General features: G+C 42.4%; 1 protein-coding gene across 4 annotated transcripts in view; it reads right to left on the reverse strand.

The window, feature by feature from the left end:
* LOC131893581 (plasma membrane calcium-transporting ATPase 2-like) overlaps positions 1 to 17,259 on the reverse strand; it is a 52,057-nt gene that overhangs the window by 24,896 nt on the left and 9,902 nt on the right. For 2 of the 4 annotated variants that reach the window (XM_059243659.1, XM_059243663.1), the window contains exon 1: positions 11,029 to 11,662. The gene's annotated coding sequence lies outside the window, so the exon portion shown is untranslated. Of the gene's footprint in view, positions 1 to 11,028; positions 11,663 to 14,277; positions 14,418 to 17,259 lie in introns of those variants that run through there. The other 2 variants (XM_059243655.1, XM_059243658.1) reach the window with 2 other exon arrangements.

The following is a 17,259-nucleotide window of genomic DNA, read 5'->3' on the forward strand; positions in this document are numbered from 1 at the left end:
CTTGAAGGGCTTGTTCCGTATCCTCACTTAGGCTGTCGAACACGAGGAGTAATTGAACTTCTACCCTCAGAGCTTAAATAAAACCATTTGTCACTTTTTTTTGTCGTCATTGGGTCTCAAACCTCACACATGCCAGGATTCCATTTCTTTTGGGCCATTGCTCACAGGAGCCAAAGTCACTAAACAATTGTTACCATTGTAGCCTTGTTTGCCAGATTTGAAAAAATACACAATCAAACATGGTAAAAGTTTTTAGTCGAATCAAACATGAACTCAAATGCTCATCGATTGTGCCTTAACATTTTCATTTCATTTGGGTTCCAACAAAAGTTCGTCTTGTCCTACGCCACAAACAATAAAATTTGTCAGCTTAAGCCCCATTGGGTCTTTTTTAAATCTAGTCTTACCCTACCCTTCTTCCAACATCCCACTCGCTTGTGGTGAGGTTAGGCCATAATATTGATTGCTCGTGTCAATCAAAAATGAGGCTGCCAAAGCTCCCGCCACTTTTCAGCAAGTTCAAATGCGTCCTAGAGCTGTGCAACTTCTGAAAATACATATCCTCGAAATTGCAGGGCGAGAACCTTTGAGCAACTAAGAAGAATATTCCGCCTCATTGCATTGCACCGTCAAAGCTGATCTCTCATTGAAAGGTTGTACAAGTAGAAGTACTCAAAATCTCAGCTCTAAAGAGACACTCTGGTCTTAACAATGAGTCTCTTAAGCGTTGCCAGACTAGAGGGGGGGGAGGTGACAAGTAAGAACAAAAAAGATCAGGACCATCCTCCAAGATCCTATTTATTGATCATTCTTTCCACAACAAAGATTTTGGCATCGAGGAACTCATTTCGTTAAGATTGATTCTCCAGATTGATCATTGATGAAATTACAGAACAAGTCAAGACAGAAAGAGGAAGAGGATAAGGGGATGAAGGGGAGTCATGGACCGACCAACTACCGACCCATTCCAGGCACTCTTCCAGGCTTAACAAAGTTTTTGGAGGCCAATCTCATTACCACTCCTACGAGTAGTACCTTTACAACCATCAACCGCAGATACTACAAGTGACTACTCCACCAAGTACTGCAGTCTGTATGTAGTTGTTCACAGTATTTCAAAATTGAACTCCAAAGAGTTCAAAGAGGCGGGTTGGTTGTCTTCGTCCGCCTTCTACTTGACAGAGCGAGAAAATTGGCAATATTTTCCTGGCAAACCAATGCTGTTGACCTTGGGTGGAGGGAGTCTACTTTTACCTTAATTGGTGCGCTTGTGAGAACTAATCTGGCACATCCCAAGATTTGAGTGGGAATTCCTAAAAGCAGCTCAAAATCAAACACAATGACTTGTAGGTACGTTCCCCGTGTGTACATAATCAGAGTCAATTCAAACACGGCTTCCGAAGACCATCGAACCTGCTCTTGTCATTTCTGACCATTGGGGCAAAGGCGCAAGGCACACCGGGATACCGTCCAAAATGACGGGATTACATTCCATTGAAGCTTTTCAAGTCTGAACTGACAATGGATTCCTCACGACAAAATCATTCTTCTCCTTTCAAGAACTGGACCTCTTAATCGATATCGGGCGTTCTTAACAAATCGTGCGAAGGTCCATCCAGAAATGAGCCTCTGTTTGCAATGCATGACGTTTAAATTGACGTCATTATTGCCTGGGCCATTTACCGGTTGCTAGTTTGAAAAGAAACGCCACCCATTCGAGAGACTTCATCGTTCGAATCAAATATTGATTCTAGTAATGTAATGCATTGCCTCGCCTGGCAAGCCTCCATTCTATATTTTACGTTTTTAGAGTTCCTCTCTGTTGGCTTTGCCGGGGCATTTTACCAACAACCATTACGAATGGGCCAGATGTGGTAGATTTAACTTGAGTAATGAGCTCACGAACTCGGCAAAAATATCTCGGCAAATGCCTCGTTCAAATGAGCGAAACCCTTCGCTGCCATGCAGGGCGAAAACAATTGGCGAAATCCAACAAATGCTGACGTACATGCTCTGAAACAGATTTTTGACAAAAAAATCATTTTGGCAAGGTGTCAAGCAAGAATACACTCGAACGAAGGAAAGCTACCTTTTGGCAATCGAGCTCAAAATCAAGGTCTTTTGATGCCATGCCGTGACAAAACAAGAAGTGATTGTTTTTGGAGAGGACAACTGATCAAGCATAAAATTAAGTGATTTACGACCATATTTGAAAACGCTTTGAGTGTCAATATGTACGCCCAAAAATATTGCTAGATAGAAACCCTCGTCTTAGGGGGTGGAAAGTAACGAACGACGGTCCACCCGCTGGGGTTGAGCTCACAGGTCATACTATGACATTATAGGTATGGTCTGTGGTTGAGCCATCGAAACTCCTCTTTTGCTCTCACTTTGGGCATATCTTTCGTCAAATATCATCAATGACTATTGGAAAGACCACATTGTCAAGGGTGACACCATGGAGTCCCAGATTTCCATCCTTCAACCCCTCGCTCAATAGCGGAAGTACATATGTAGAGAGGTGAGAGGACGGCAGATGTAAATGACAATGTGTGATTTGCATACTTTGGCTCGTCATCACTTTCCGAGTCTCATGTTGCACTCCCAGTGACTTACGTACTACTCAGGTATTCATTCCTATCATCATCATCATCATCGTCATCGTCGTCATCATCACCACAGTCGCCATCTAGTAAGAAACTGCATTGTCATCAAGACAAAAGTGAAGTTGGCCCGAGTGACCTTTCCGAGCAAATCTGGGATTTAATTGGCCCTCGGTGCTATCCAACGGTTCCGATTAGGATTGATTGAATCTGCGAGGGGTTTAGTTTATTTGCGATGTCGTCAAGATTGATGCAATTCCTTCCTCTCCGCTGAGTCGAGAGTAATTGGCGGTTCAAGGTTGGGGTAATGAGAAGAACCAGATTGGGCCCGAGAAGAACACGATGAAATTTGAGAGTATTGTGGGCCTGAATACTGAATAGAACCCTTTCCGGATTGCCAAGTCACTGCTGAATGAGAAAAAGATCGACTGACGGCTTAATTGGACACCATTTGAGACCCTCAAACGCACCGGAGTCCCTTTATGCAAATCCCTTGTGAGGGCAAAAAATTGGGCATCAGTTTCTATTGTAATCAAAGACCGTAAGAGTACCTCGAATCTGCCTCTGATTAGCTTTTCACACCCGACCGAGTTTATTCAACCAACATCGTCGTCATGACTTCATCGCATCGTTCGTTGGTAGTCCCAAAAATACGCTTGGAGCTTGAATGGATGCTCCATAGATAATCCACGTGAGAGACACACACTATGTGGAGGACACTCATCAAATGAGAGCAATGTTTCATTGTCCAAATGGGATATTGTCATAATATGTTCATTGTGCATTCCACGCCAATTTGTGCTAGGGCTCGTCATGAAGCTGACATTCTTGACATTAGTTGTTGCAACGTGTTTCCCTACTGAAATGAATGTTAATCGAGTCAGTCACTACGTTGTTACATTACTTGGCAATATTTGTCCAGTCGGGTTTCTTTCGCATCGAATTAATGAGTCGGCAACAAACATACCTGAAATGTAAAGATCACAAATCCAGATTTATCTTCATAATTTTCGGCCAGAAATCCCAATTGTAACAATGTGAGAGCACTATCCTTATCTACTTTTGTTTGCCGAGGAAAAACTAAGACACTGGTTTTTAAAGATGACATTGGCTATTCGAGATATTGTAACGCCCAAAGTCGATACTTGTTTGAGTGTTTACTTAGGCAGATACCGCACTAGTATTTATTTCAAAAACAATCAAAATCATTTAATTAGAAGTTTAGTTCCAAAAATTCCAAAGAGCTTTAATAAAGTTCAATTTTCTGTGAAGCAGTCATATTCTAAATGCTATTTTACTCAGACATTGAAATACCTAGTTGTGATAACTGACGAACCAAATCATTCTTTGACCTTCGAGGACAATTCACCCTTATGGCATTCAATATCGCCATCTACCCAAATAAACAATGAAACTAAATATCGATTTCGATCTATTGCTCCGATCTTATCTCTTTCTTCATCGACTATTTTTCCCAAGAACCTAGAAAGCGACTTTGCCGGTTTCATTTGAGTTTCATGGACAACATCCAGGGTGACCAGATGTTCCATATTCTTTGAATTGAAGTGACTAAACATGGTTGACCGAAAGAAGAAGAAAATCATTCCTGAGGGCTCGGTATGTAAAAACCGCGAGGGCAATAATCAAGACAAACTGAAGAGGCCAAACTTTTTCAAGAATAAACTGAGAGCTGCCTGACGTCATCAGCTGACGTCACACTTGCAGTCATCCATTCCCGGTCGTGAAAGAGCGTTAAGAAAGGGAAAAATCCATTTCTGACCATCCGAGTTCCTCATTTACATGTTTCCTGAGCACAAAGCGAGTATGTTCCGGACTCCTTCAGCCTTTTTGTTGCCTGTGCTCTCTCCCGAGAATAGCCTGTGAGTGAGAAAACGAGGAAGCGAGGCGAATTGTTGGGCAATGGCCCTAAATCTGAGGCTCTTGGGGTAACACTCTTCCTTCAAGTCCTGGCAGACATTGATTGATTGAATTTGAAATTGAACAAGCTCCAATGGGTAGATATGGTATGTAGTTGGTGGGCTCATTTGGGAATGCTCCCTTGGTGCCTTAAGAAACACTTTCTCTCATTGAGAGCAAATATTCCGTGAGGCTTTCGATGTTGGCGCAGGATTTCCAAGGTCTAGATTCTCGATTGCATGTCAACTCATTGGATTCAAACACGTGCACTTTCTTGCATTACGTACCTGGCCCAACAATCAAATCTTCAGGGTCCCTTATTTCCCTTGAAAGCTCTTTCTCAGAACTCAAATTAGGCCATAATTCGTCCTTTTCATTTTTAAGGCCTCAGGGTTCGATAAAGGTATCAGAGGGTATAATTAATAAGGCTTGGGTAAACAAGAGGAAATGGATGTACTTTCTGTCAATAATTTCTGGCAAGTTATCGTTGAGTTTATGGAGAGTGACTGAAATCAAGCGCACGATAAAACTGTAGCACTATTGTTCATGTGCAGGCCGCAAACTTAGATGTAGTTGTCAAAGTCGGACACGTTTGAGAACATGCTATATTACGTAGCTGAATGAATGTTGGATATAGGAGTACACTTTCCTTTATTGGCTTTCATTCTGCGATACAACTAACTTCAAATGCCAAGGCCCTTTCTAATAGCATTGTCATTTCCACTCGAGCACCACACAGAGTGAAAGAAACTCTTTCCAGGATAGGTGGAGGTCCAAAAAATTGTTTCGTGTGCATTTGGAGTGATGTTCCTATCGAAGTTGATAAAATTGGAACAACAGCAATGCTGGGATTACTAATCAAAAAATCAGCTGGAGACATCCAAAGTCTCAGCCCTTGTATGGGAACGTCCAAGGAAATGACATCAAGGTCATGGTGAGACATCTTCGCTCCTTAATCAAACACTAATGAACCCTCTTCTAAATGTATGGGAACGAGGCCACAATGCCGAAAGCACAAAGAGCGTTTCTACCAAAAAAATAAAAGACACTGGATCAAAAAAGACCTTGGGCTAAGAACTTGCTCATGGTTTATGAGATATCAGCTGAAAGTTTTATACCGCTTTGGTGAAGTGGATGAAGCAAATTTTGGTGCCTGATGAGGTACAATAGCGGTTAAGTACCTATTCAGGACCAGGAAACGGTCTGGAGCAAATAGACTAACGTAATCTCTGTTCCGTGATGTTCAATTATATTGAAAAACATCAATGGTAGTATCTTATGCTATGCATATTTTATGAACGGGCCGCAATTGATTTCATTTAGTGATAGATAAAGCTCTTTCGGTGTCGGTAATGCGTTAATGCAAGAATGGTTAACCTGATGGGATGGGAAATGGCCCCAATAGCCCAAAAACTAACGCATGTCATTAGGGACTTTTTGTTAACGAGCCAAAGAAAATACTCTGAAATTGATAAATGATAAATATATATTGTGTAGTCACAAAGTTATTGGGATAGATGCAAGCTTTTTTCCCTCATTTTATGCGAATGATGACCACATAAGCCACCTAGAATTGATTGATTTGAGAAAATTTGAAAGGCCATTCAAACTCTAGAGCTGTTGCAATTATTTGAATGATTTAAGGACAAATGATGCTAAAACATTTTTTAACACACAAAGTATGACTATCAAATCAGAGTAAGTTGCAAATGCCAGATTCTATCGCTTTTCGTATTTATTTTCCTTTAGAGTTAGTTACAACATAATCCTATTTTCTTGATTGAATTCTTTTTCCAGAGACTCAGAGACTCAGGCAATGTAGAATGGAAACTGGGACTGTTGGCTGGACTTTGGAGTTTAATTAACCACCTTCCAGTCTTCACTTTAATTCAGGGCCAATATCATTCTCTATTCCGACATTTATTCATTCCAAGAGTCTATGATTCATTCCCATGAATCTGCCATTCATTTGCGTTTGTATCCTTCTGAAGAGGAGATCACAAAATAATTCTAAAACGGCAACCATTACTTAATAAAATCCTAAGTATCTACTCATTCTTTGCACTTTTTCCTTATAAATCCATTACTCTCACTCAACGCGTATTCAGCGCAGCATCAGGGCGCACCACGTTTTCCATCCTTGCGTTGTAACTCAATTCAAGATTACAGAAACGGACACCAATATCAGACAATAACTTTTAAGAGCTTTCTATTATGAGAGAGGTCCTCGGTTCGGTTCTCCTCCGTGATTTTTCTCATGGTTACTTCAAGACATTAACTACGCCCACAGATAGAGAACCATAATGATACAGTTTGCGACATTGCTTATCGGAACTATGTACGGACGATGTATTAGCTAGCTTTGAGGCGTAGTAACCCAAATACAGAAATAACCATTTTGTGATATACTGTACTATTTCAGGTGTTTTCAGTCGACAATGATTCTCAAACATGTCATGCCGTTGGTTGCATGTTTGCTTAACACCAGCGGATTTAGTGTGCAACAAAAATCTAGTTGCTTTTTTAATTTATAGTCAGAAGTCTTTCAGTTTTAGACATGCGTAGTTTCGGCCCATCACTAGATTGATCAAGGTCGAATTCAACATCGCACGTCTCTTACTTAAAAATCAGTCAAAAATTGATATACTATGAAAGGGTCCTTAACGCCCATATCACGAAGAGCGTTCTTGAATTTGATTACAATAATTATAACTGAGCCCTATTTCAACGCCTAAATTTGACGTCAGAGTGGCTTTCACACCGACCAAACTTGTTTACCACCCCAAAAACGATCGATAATGGTCACACTCTTAATCTGATCCGGATTCAAGACTTCAACTTTCGCAGTCCATGTCTTGCTCGCTTTTGGTGGTGCTAAGGGGGTGCTAAAGACAAACGACACATTGTCTCGGCTCTTGACGTCTCCATTCAATTCCTCGATGAATCTCCCAGATGAAATAGATTCACGGGAGGCTTGGGGGCGGTGGGTACTCGGAATAACTCAAAAATCTCCTCTCCAAGAAGTCAGACTTTCTTTCAAAACAGATTAAATTTCTCATATCTCCTTCCTTTCTTCTTCGATCCTGAAACGTACGCCAGGTTGGCTCCACGTCTTGAGCTCCTCTCTCCATATCACTGACGAAAGTGCCATTGAGCCTTAGAGGATGAAGGCCATGTTGTTGTAGAGGACACGGAAGTTTTCAGAGAAAGAGCGGAGGGAAAATGGTTCCCCTTTTTTTCTCTGAAAATGGTCATGTTTTTCAGTTCTGTTGTCTTCGAGTGCTTTTTCCAAGATTTGGGCCGAGCATCGGAAATGGACCATTTTTTTAACGTCACTAAGTCATCTTTCAGGAGATAGAAGTAGTTGATTACCGGCTTTTAATCCAAGTACAGTCCTCATATGCCAACCAAGTCAAGTCTTTTCCAACGTTGTTCTCTAGAGTCGGCGGGATCTAGAATCCTCCGTTATTTTGGGAAAACTTAACAAGACTATCAACACAGGACGAGGGCTGCTTGATGGCTGAGAAGATTGGCCTTTGGTCGTAAGAAGTTGCAAAATAGTCTCCTCTTAGTGCTCGACTTAAAAACCATTTGACGACAAGGAGCTAGCAATAATGAACCATGATTGGTGTCACTTAAGGCAGGTTGACTAGTCCATATTTGGTGCATAACATATTTACACCTTAATGGTTTTTCAGGAAGTGTTGTGGTTATTTTGTTATCGCAAACCCGAGGCAAGAATGCCTGTTCAAGGTGTTCACTCAACTGCGAGTTTGGTGTTAATTAATCACAACTTCCAGAACAGAAGCGGGTCTTTTGGCGATGAAATATCGGTGGCAGAGCTTCATCTCCCTCACGGCCATTTGTCGAACATGAAGGGAAATTTCAACTATTTCGGTCAGCAACCTGATTGAGATAGGGAACCCGGATACACCGTATATTGATTCCTAATAGTTGTGGAATTACGATCAGTTGTGAAGTTCTGTAATTACATAATGCCTCAATATACTATACTGTACATCGTCAAGGTGGGTTGGATATCTTACAAGTCAATCTACGTCATTGTTTTGGACTGGAACTATTAAGGCAAAGATATACGAACAAGTTCACAAGTGACAAAAGAACGAGTTTTCCTCATCGAGAATGAAAAGTGCACCTACCTCATACTGTAGTTTCTTGCGAATTGCAAGATACTTTAATCACGGCACTTGTTTCGCCCATCCCTACTGATAATCATTGTGAGCTTGCCAAGATTTGTTTGAATGCATGAGAAACTATCATAAACATCACCAATGAAAGAATGAACGGGGAACGAGAGATGATGATGATGATGATGACAATGATTGTAATGCCCCTTGTTTGGCATGCAAAGGAAATGGTTTTGGGATTTCAAATGTACTCAGGGTCACATTTGAGCGTGATGTCGAAACAATATCGATGCTTAGATTTGCATAATCCCTCTTCAAAGGCGACCCCTATTAGATCAGGCCATGCCAAAACCAAAACGATTCCGGTAAATGAATGTTGATCAGGTTTAATGATGGAAGTGGAATCCAATCCAGAGAATTTGGCAACAACTAATGAGAAGGCATCCAAATGCATACCTCCATCCACCGATTCTTGATTGAGATATTCATTGAGGAACACGTGAACATAAGAGATCAGGCAAGGTCAGCGTAATTCAGCTCACAGTATTTCGAGATTATCAATGGAGCCCCAAAAGAGTCCGCAAATTGATTGTCATTCTCAGGCGACCGACACACAAAATACTCCTCATTCTTTCACCAACCAAGCATTCAGAACAGATATGACAGGCTCGTCCAACGTTATAGTGGTGTATGCATCGGTATATTGCATACTATACATTGTACTCAGTGTCTCCAAAGAGCATCATATTCCATTTCTTGGATCAATCTCCACCTAGTTTGGTATTGATATGCGCTAGAATCGTCTCGGGACTCACTACTGGCGTTAAAGGCCTCCTTGAAAGGCGTTCAATATCCAATGTACGTACAGTACAGTACGTCATATTTATGAGCAAGCCAAAGGGCCGTCTGAGATGTACCATGTCGATATTGGGAGTGCCGGATGAAAAATATTGTTTTCTGAATTTTGCTCACGTTCCGAGGCCATAAATCGCTTTTGTTTCTTCGAAGTGGCATTTGGGAGCTTTGGCAGAGATGTCCGTGGTCAAAGGTTGGTTATCCAAGAGCCCGAGTGTACTAGGTACGTCCTACCATCTGAAGAAAGAGCCCTTGGAAAGAGAATTCTCAAAGGAGATCTCAAGTGAAGAGCAATGGGAGCTCGGCTCAATCGTCAAAGAGTGCTTTCCAAATTCCTGCTCCCCCGCCTCAAATCCCAAGTCGTCCGGTTTAATTCGAATCCGCCAATGGTCATAAAAAGTGACAGTTTGTCGTTATTATGGCACTTGTATCGCCTTTTAATGACCACCAACTTCGATAACTTCAGCAGCAAAAAATCCGGGGAAATGGCCACTTCCTCCATCAAGCTTACTTCTGTACTACCTCCAACCAAGTAGTACTCTTCTACATTGATCTGGTAATAAATGTCCCTTTCTCTGCCACGTTCTCTCCCAGATTGGCGTTCGCCGAGTCAGCGATTCTGCCTACTGCGAAAAGGGCATCCATCCATCCACTGAAGGGGTTCGTTCCACGAGTCATGGAATTGTCCATTTTGGCGGGGACTTGACGAGAGATCCTATAAAATACGTAACTTGTCTTCACCATTCATTTCTTTCAATATGAGCCATCAATTCTGGCCTCTCGGTACTCCTTCAACAGCCCCGGTTGCTCCCAGGTGGGCCCTCTTACCAACCACCAATACCCTTGAAGATGGAACACTGAGCTCTGACATTTCCGATAACTGGGCTACGGAACAGATTCTGAATGGAAGTGGAAGTAGAAGTGGAGCACCACCACCGTTACCACTGTAACGACGACGACGAAGACGACGAAGACGACGAAGACCCAAACTCATTCAACTCTCACAAGACACATGTGGGCAAAAAAACAATTGTTTCCGCCAACCTATTTTGTGTTCCACCTTAGGCATGTGATATGGGCCATAAATTAGCCAGATCTTTATGCCCCGTGGGAGAATCGTCCGCGAGGGCGGACCGTGCGAAAAAAGTTTCCCATTTTTTACGAAAACAAACCTGAGCTCGCCCATCGTTGGTTGGTTCGCTCGTTTGGGGAGGAGTGAACTAGCCCACAATTAGAACTTGTAGCCACATCCATCTATACGGACTCAGGCCAGAAGGAAAGTTTTCTCAACCCTTGCTGCCACTTCTTTGGGTTGAACTTGAACAAGAAAGAGGCGAACAAATACTTTTGTACCCCCCCCTCTCTCTCTCTCTCTCTCTCTCTCTCATTTTCGGTCCCTTTGCCACTCCTCGCTTTATTCTTTCTTCCTTCCTTGGAACCGGGAGCCCGACGGTTGGCCAACAATTGTTGTTGGGTTTGGAGATGATATGTTTTAATGAACTTACCTTCTTTCCAGTTATTGCCAAAGTACATGAAAACGTAAGGATCGGGGTGCCAAAGATATTTTTGAGAATCAGTCAGTCAGTCAGTATGGTGTATCGGTACAAAGCGACAAGTCAAAAGAGCCACCGATGGATGATTATGATGATGATGAGACGGGGTTCTATTACACTCCGATCACTTTAGAGGAGCACGCTCTAGGCATGCTATCGATCACAAATCACTTCAGAGATCCGAGCCAATCGCAATCCATAGTATTTAGATGTAGGGCACTTTGGCCAGAAGAGCCAGCCCACTTTGTATGTACGGGTCATCACCACGTCAAAGGATGGCACATGCATGAAGTGGATCTGGCCATGTCTCGATGAGCCCACCGTGAGCTCAGATATCTCAGGCCCACGAGGTGGAGGGATCCGTGGAAGCCCGATTGTTGCCAAAACCTCTCATATTTCCCCACTGACAACTCGGTTCTGGTGGTTGGTGTTAGACCCGATGTTGTTCCTTATGGCCACTGCCAAAATCAGGAGGTTCCACACCAACACTGCCATACATTTTGAGTCTTGAGACAAATGATCCATCCACGGACAAGTTCAGTGGCCAGTAGACCATCAAGAAACTGAACCAAAGAAGACAGGGAGAAACTGAGTGTATGAGAATGAAAGAGAGAGAGTGAGTGTGAGCGAGGGAGACGGCTCGGCAACCCCAAGCCTACAAGCAGGAACTAGCACTAGCATGCTCCTTCTAAAAGCCGAAAAGGTGCCTTCTGCCGCCGTGCGGCTCTCAAGACCATCCTGCCTTGGCTCCAAGCCCATAAAACGAAGACCGTGTCTTGCCGGCCGGCCAAACCATCGTCCGACAACACTGTCGCCTCCACGTACGTCAGCGGACCTCCGGGTTGGGACCCCCCGAAGAAGGTGCTTACCGCCTTGTTCGGTCTTGTTCTTCCTCCATTTCCAGTACCACGGCGAACAAACGTTCGTGAAGGCCAAGTCAGCCTTTTGAAAGGAAAACCAAATCCAAGCGAGTCGCCTTCCTCTTGTGAGTCAAGTCGACTCTGTGGGGAACGAGCAGCCTTTGGCACGAGGTTGTTGGAGAGTCGACTCACTCTCACTGGTGGAACATTTAGTTTGGCCTTTCTCTTCCTCTCAACTAACTCATCGGCAACGCGTTTTGTTCAGCAGAGTACTATGGTGGTATGTACTCTTCTGTAATGCCTGAAATGCTCTGCCGGAGTTCAAGCCGATTCTACTATTCCCCTTGTGGACGACGGGAGAGCTCTCACCCACTCTTTCTAGAGCGACTCGGTACTGACTATTGGACAAATTGCTTTCACTACTTCTTCTACCACCACTACCACTACTACTACTACTACTACTACTACTACTACTACTACTACTACTACTACTACTACTACTACTACTACTACTACTACTACTACTACTACTACTACTACTACTACTACTACTACTACTACTACTACTACTACTACTACTACTACTACTATTACTATTACTACTACTTCTGCTACTATTACTATTACTACATGAGTATTCACTTCCTGGCTTGGAGAGAAAATCGTACACAAGAGAAAAAAGTACTCGTCTCCTCCTCCTTCCATCCTGTTTCAAGGCCGTGGTTCGTTCTTTCCTTGGTTTTGGCCACAACCAGGAGTGTCGTTCTATTCTTATATGCTAAGGCTTCTACTTCTTCTTCTCCGTCTTCGCTTTCATTCTGTTCGTATAATGCACAATTTGAGAAGAAAGAAAAGGAGGGTGACTTGAGCGAAAAACGACCAGAACAATAGAAAAGGGATCATCGTGCTAAAATGGATCTACCTGTCCATGACCAAACACCACAAGCTTAAGACTAAACTCCGATCAAAGGGAGGCTTAAGCGGGAAGCTTGGAGGGTCATTTCCAGTTCCCCAAGCCCTTAACAGGAGAACATCCTACCAAAGTACTACTGGGACCCACTTGAGGCTACTGAAACGTCCATTTGGCACATCAGGCCACGCGTAATTCCGCGGGACCCTGAGCGTTTGGGTGCAACAACTTTGAGTTCATCCACTGAGTAATTAAACAACCTTTCAATAAATATCCACATACCCAGCCACTGATACTAGAAGCTTAAATAAAGACGGGAGAAAGATGAAGACTCAATGACATCGTTTCCGAGAATTTGTTCTTTAAGATGAGAATGGTGAGAAAACTGACGATCCCTGCCCTTTCCTCTGCCTCTGGCTCTTCTTGGGGCTGCTGACCCCCTATTGTTTCTCCCGTGAAAAGGTGAAGCCCTAGGGATATGACGGCTTCCAACCAGGTTAACTCGTGAACCAACCATTTACTCAGAGCCCTCAACCAAAACGAACGACGTGGACAAGGAATCTGAAAGGGAGGAACTCTTCTGCTCTTTTTCTCCTACTCGCATTACCCAAGTCATTCATTTCCAATCCCCTATCATTAATACCGACAACCTGCCTCCTCCATTGTGAGCTCTTGTGGGCTAAGAAACTGAGGCCCCCAGGTTCATTAAAGCCTCGTGCCATGTACTACATTGTACGTGTAACTTGAGAATATTTGCTGAAATTGAGGCACCCCTCAACCAAATCAATCATTTCTTGGTCTCTCCAGTCTCCAAGTTCCCACACTTGCCCAGTATACACACATACACGAACATACACACACGCATACACACATACTCACAAACACACACACTCACATGTTTGTTTACTCAAGGAATGGCTCCTAGGGTCGCCCACGCCGCCTGATTTGGTTGGCCTTTGCTACTCCTCACAATATGGTACCATGATCTCAAGCCCTGAGGAAATGCTACCAGGAAGGTAGGAGTTATCCATCAATATGTTCTGGCGACTTGTGGCCAGACATGTCATTGTTGGTTTTGGCCTATAATTTGCTTGGTTTTTTTCGTTGTCCCTATTTGTGCTTTGGGTACCACGACTCTCTTCGCCAAAGTGTTCCTTATCATGGATCAACGGCGATAGACGCCACTCTGTTGCTTGCACGTTCTAGAAAGCTTCCATGGACCTTCATATTTGGCTTGGAAGGGCTGTTCTTCCATTCATTTGCCAAACGTTCAGCCAACCAACTAGGTTTTGTTATTCGGGTTGGTTCCTCACCCGCATTTTGGTTAAGAAACAGGTCCGATTTGGTTAGGGAGTGTTGTCACTCCATGTATACAGTATCATAATGTAGAATAAAATGGCATTAGATAGGCGGACATGGACACTTACTTACCTGTCTCTTTTCCATTTAGGCTCCCTCGCGATGGTCTGTCTTCTCCCAAAATGAATGCCCGGCATCCTAGCCTAGAAATGAGGGAACAAGCGGATTTGTATTCATCGTCAGACACGATACCAATTTCAATGCCCAGCAGGGTGATTAATTGTCCCTGGCCTTGACGAAAACGATGAGCGGCATAAGGCTTGAGGTGATTCATTAATAAAAAAAACCAAAGAGCAAAGCTACAAAAGTTAAACCTCACTCTCGAGCTGCTTTTTCGCGAATTAGTTACTATTTGGAAAATTCAATCATTGTTTATGGAAAGGTTTATTTTTTGTCACCTTAGGGACATGGACCACGTGGCACACTATTATGCTCTGACGACTTTGATTTCTCTCGGTTGCTTAAGTCCCTATGAATATGAATTTCAATGGAGGTTTTCCTACAAAATCAATTCCTTTTGTCTTACTTTAATGTTTTCATAGATCAAGAAATTCATCGAACAGCCTCCTCTAAGTTCTTTCTAACGGGAACTACATACTTCAAGTTTAGTATGTACGAAATAGGTGCAATTTTAGATTATATTTCATTGTTAGGTTGTTTTTATAGTGTTTCAGCTATAACCATCAATTTCAAGGTATTAAGAGACGAAGATATTCTACAACCTTAAACAAGGGAGGACAAGATATCATAAAGTGGTTTTGTTTAAGACAATTAGATGATAAATGGCTGTTGATTTGTTATAAATATTTTAATTATGAATTTTGTTCAGTTTTAGATCCCTTTTAGATCATGTGGTGGGCCTGACGGATAAAATTTCGAGTATATGGCGTCCTTGGGACAATAAAAATGGCTCCAAGTATTTGAAAGAAGGCAATATTCCTTTAATAAAAATGGATTGTTTCTTGCGTTTCGCAACATGTTTTCGATCAACGCGATGTTTTGATACTTACCTTACATATCAATTATACTGATTTACTGGTCTCTGGATGCAATCATATTTGTACACGATTGGTTTTTCAATACAGTACTTTGAATGCAACCGTGGACCAAAATCAAGGTTTGGTGTCGCGATTTTCTTTAAAACTGAGCATCTCGTTCATTTTCAAGGGCTTTTTCCATTGTGAACATTTTTTTCAAGCACCGCCTTTAATTCGGATTATGATTTCGTGTCCGTCTTGAACACTTCAGTTTGTTATTGAATATAAGTGCCATACTCATTTGTTCTACACATTTGCACGATAAATGTCTTTTTATGATTGATATCTAAGGCACGTTAACACAAAGCCTTGCAAGAAAACTAATTATGATTGCGTTATACGTATATCTATTGATATTTTGAGTTATGTTCTCTATTCTATGATACTTTATGCATTCGCATATTGGAGTTGGGATGTTTGACTTGGCAACCATATCAAGATATCGTGATTTGCATATTAGCTCCTTCATATGTGCTAACAAGCCATAAGCTTCAAGTACAAACGGCAATTGAATGACATGGTTCTCAACGATATTTTCCTATGCCCATAAAAGACATTCAAGACAATACTTATCGTTATGTCATTTCTCAAACACGTTCTCCAATTCCCAAACCTTAATTCCAGACCTATTAACTTGTCTTTCTTTGTCGCATGGCCAACACTATGTCATTCGAGAAGCCACTGATTGCATGGATCCAGTAAAAAATACACCTGTGTGCATGGGACCATTGAACGCCATTTTTGAAGCTTCGAACTGAACGTTCAAGAACACGGATTCCTTTACTGAATGCAAAAGGATCATCAATCTGAAACCTCGCCAACTTGGCCAGGGTCAGAATTCGATCAGTGCACGACTCCCTCACAAATTCCCGGAATTCCACATGGATGGAAAGGAACGTTGGACCAGTTTTGAAATAGACATGCCCATAATTATTTCCATGCACTTTCAGTTGGAAATTCTGTCAAGAGGGTTTAGCTTGTGAAATATTCTTTTGCAAGTTTTGACAACATTCCTTGTGTATAACTTCTTCTTACTTGGTCAAATGTAAAATGCAATAATGGCAATATAGTGAGTTTGAAACGAGTTTATGAGCCATCAGGACAGAAAACGAGATTTCGTATTTTTGCCACCTTTTTCAATTTTTTTTAAAGAACTCGGACGCCAGAGCTTTATCTTTTTATTCTTCAGCCCTCCAACATCAACGTTAACAAAGCTATTGTTTCCTTCTTACAAATTTCTATTGTTAAAACGCACGGAGAACAAAATTACGATCAACTCGTTTTCTGTTTCATTTCAGCGTTCTCGAGTACATTTTTACTCCAATCCCATTCACTCCGTTTGGAAATGTCCAAAAGTTGAAAGTTTCGGACGATTTAGTTGTGCATGAAAAATGCCCATTAAATTTAAAGTGCTCTCGGCTCATGGTTATTCATAACCTTTGCGAATCGGACAAGATAATGCCTTCTAGTTGTTCCATTGTTCGGAACAATTCGCTCACCAATCTGCATCTACAGTCGGGCCTTGGCTAACGAGATAATTGCAGACAGCTCGGCACGATTTCCATGGATTTAGTCTTCCGTCATCTTTGTCCATGCTGCATTGATGTCCGTAGGCTTGGGATCCCATTTCCTCTCTCGTCGGTTGTTTAGTGGACCAAGAGTGGGACACTCCTGGCTAACACCATCATCATAGAGATGTAATGTTCCGCCATTCGAAAAGCACGGTTCACCAACTCTGAGGAGGCTGGACAGATGAAAGGCAGCAAAGCCGAGGAAATGGGCCCCAACTTTATGAAATAGCAACGACGGGCCCTGATATGCCCAAAGACGACTTCCGCTCCAACGGTTGCGTCAACGGGCTATTATTTTCCCCTTGGCCTAGTTGCCATGTACCTCTCTCAAGGGAGACAGACACTCCCTTGCAACCTAGAATGGTCTGATTTTAATGGTCCAATAGGATTCCGGGAAAAGGGAAGAGAGTGGGAGGAAGAGGAGGTGGTGGTAGTGGGAGGGGGGA

This window comes from Tigriopus californicus, chromosome 2, assembly GCF_007210705.1.
Source record: "Tigriopus californicus strain San Diego chromosome 2, Tcal_SD_v2.1, whole genome shotgun sequence".
Taxonomy (NCBI): Eukaryota; Metazoa; Arthropoda; class Copepoda; order Harpacticoida; family Harpacticidae; genus Tigriopus; species Tigriopus californicus.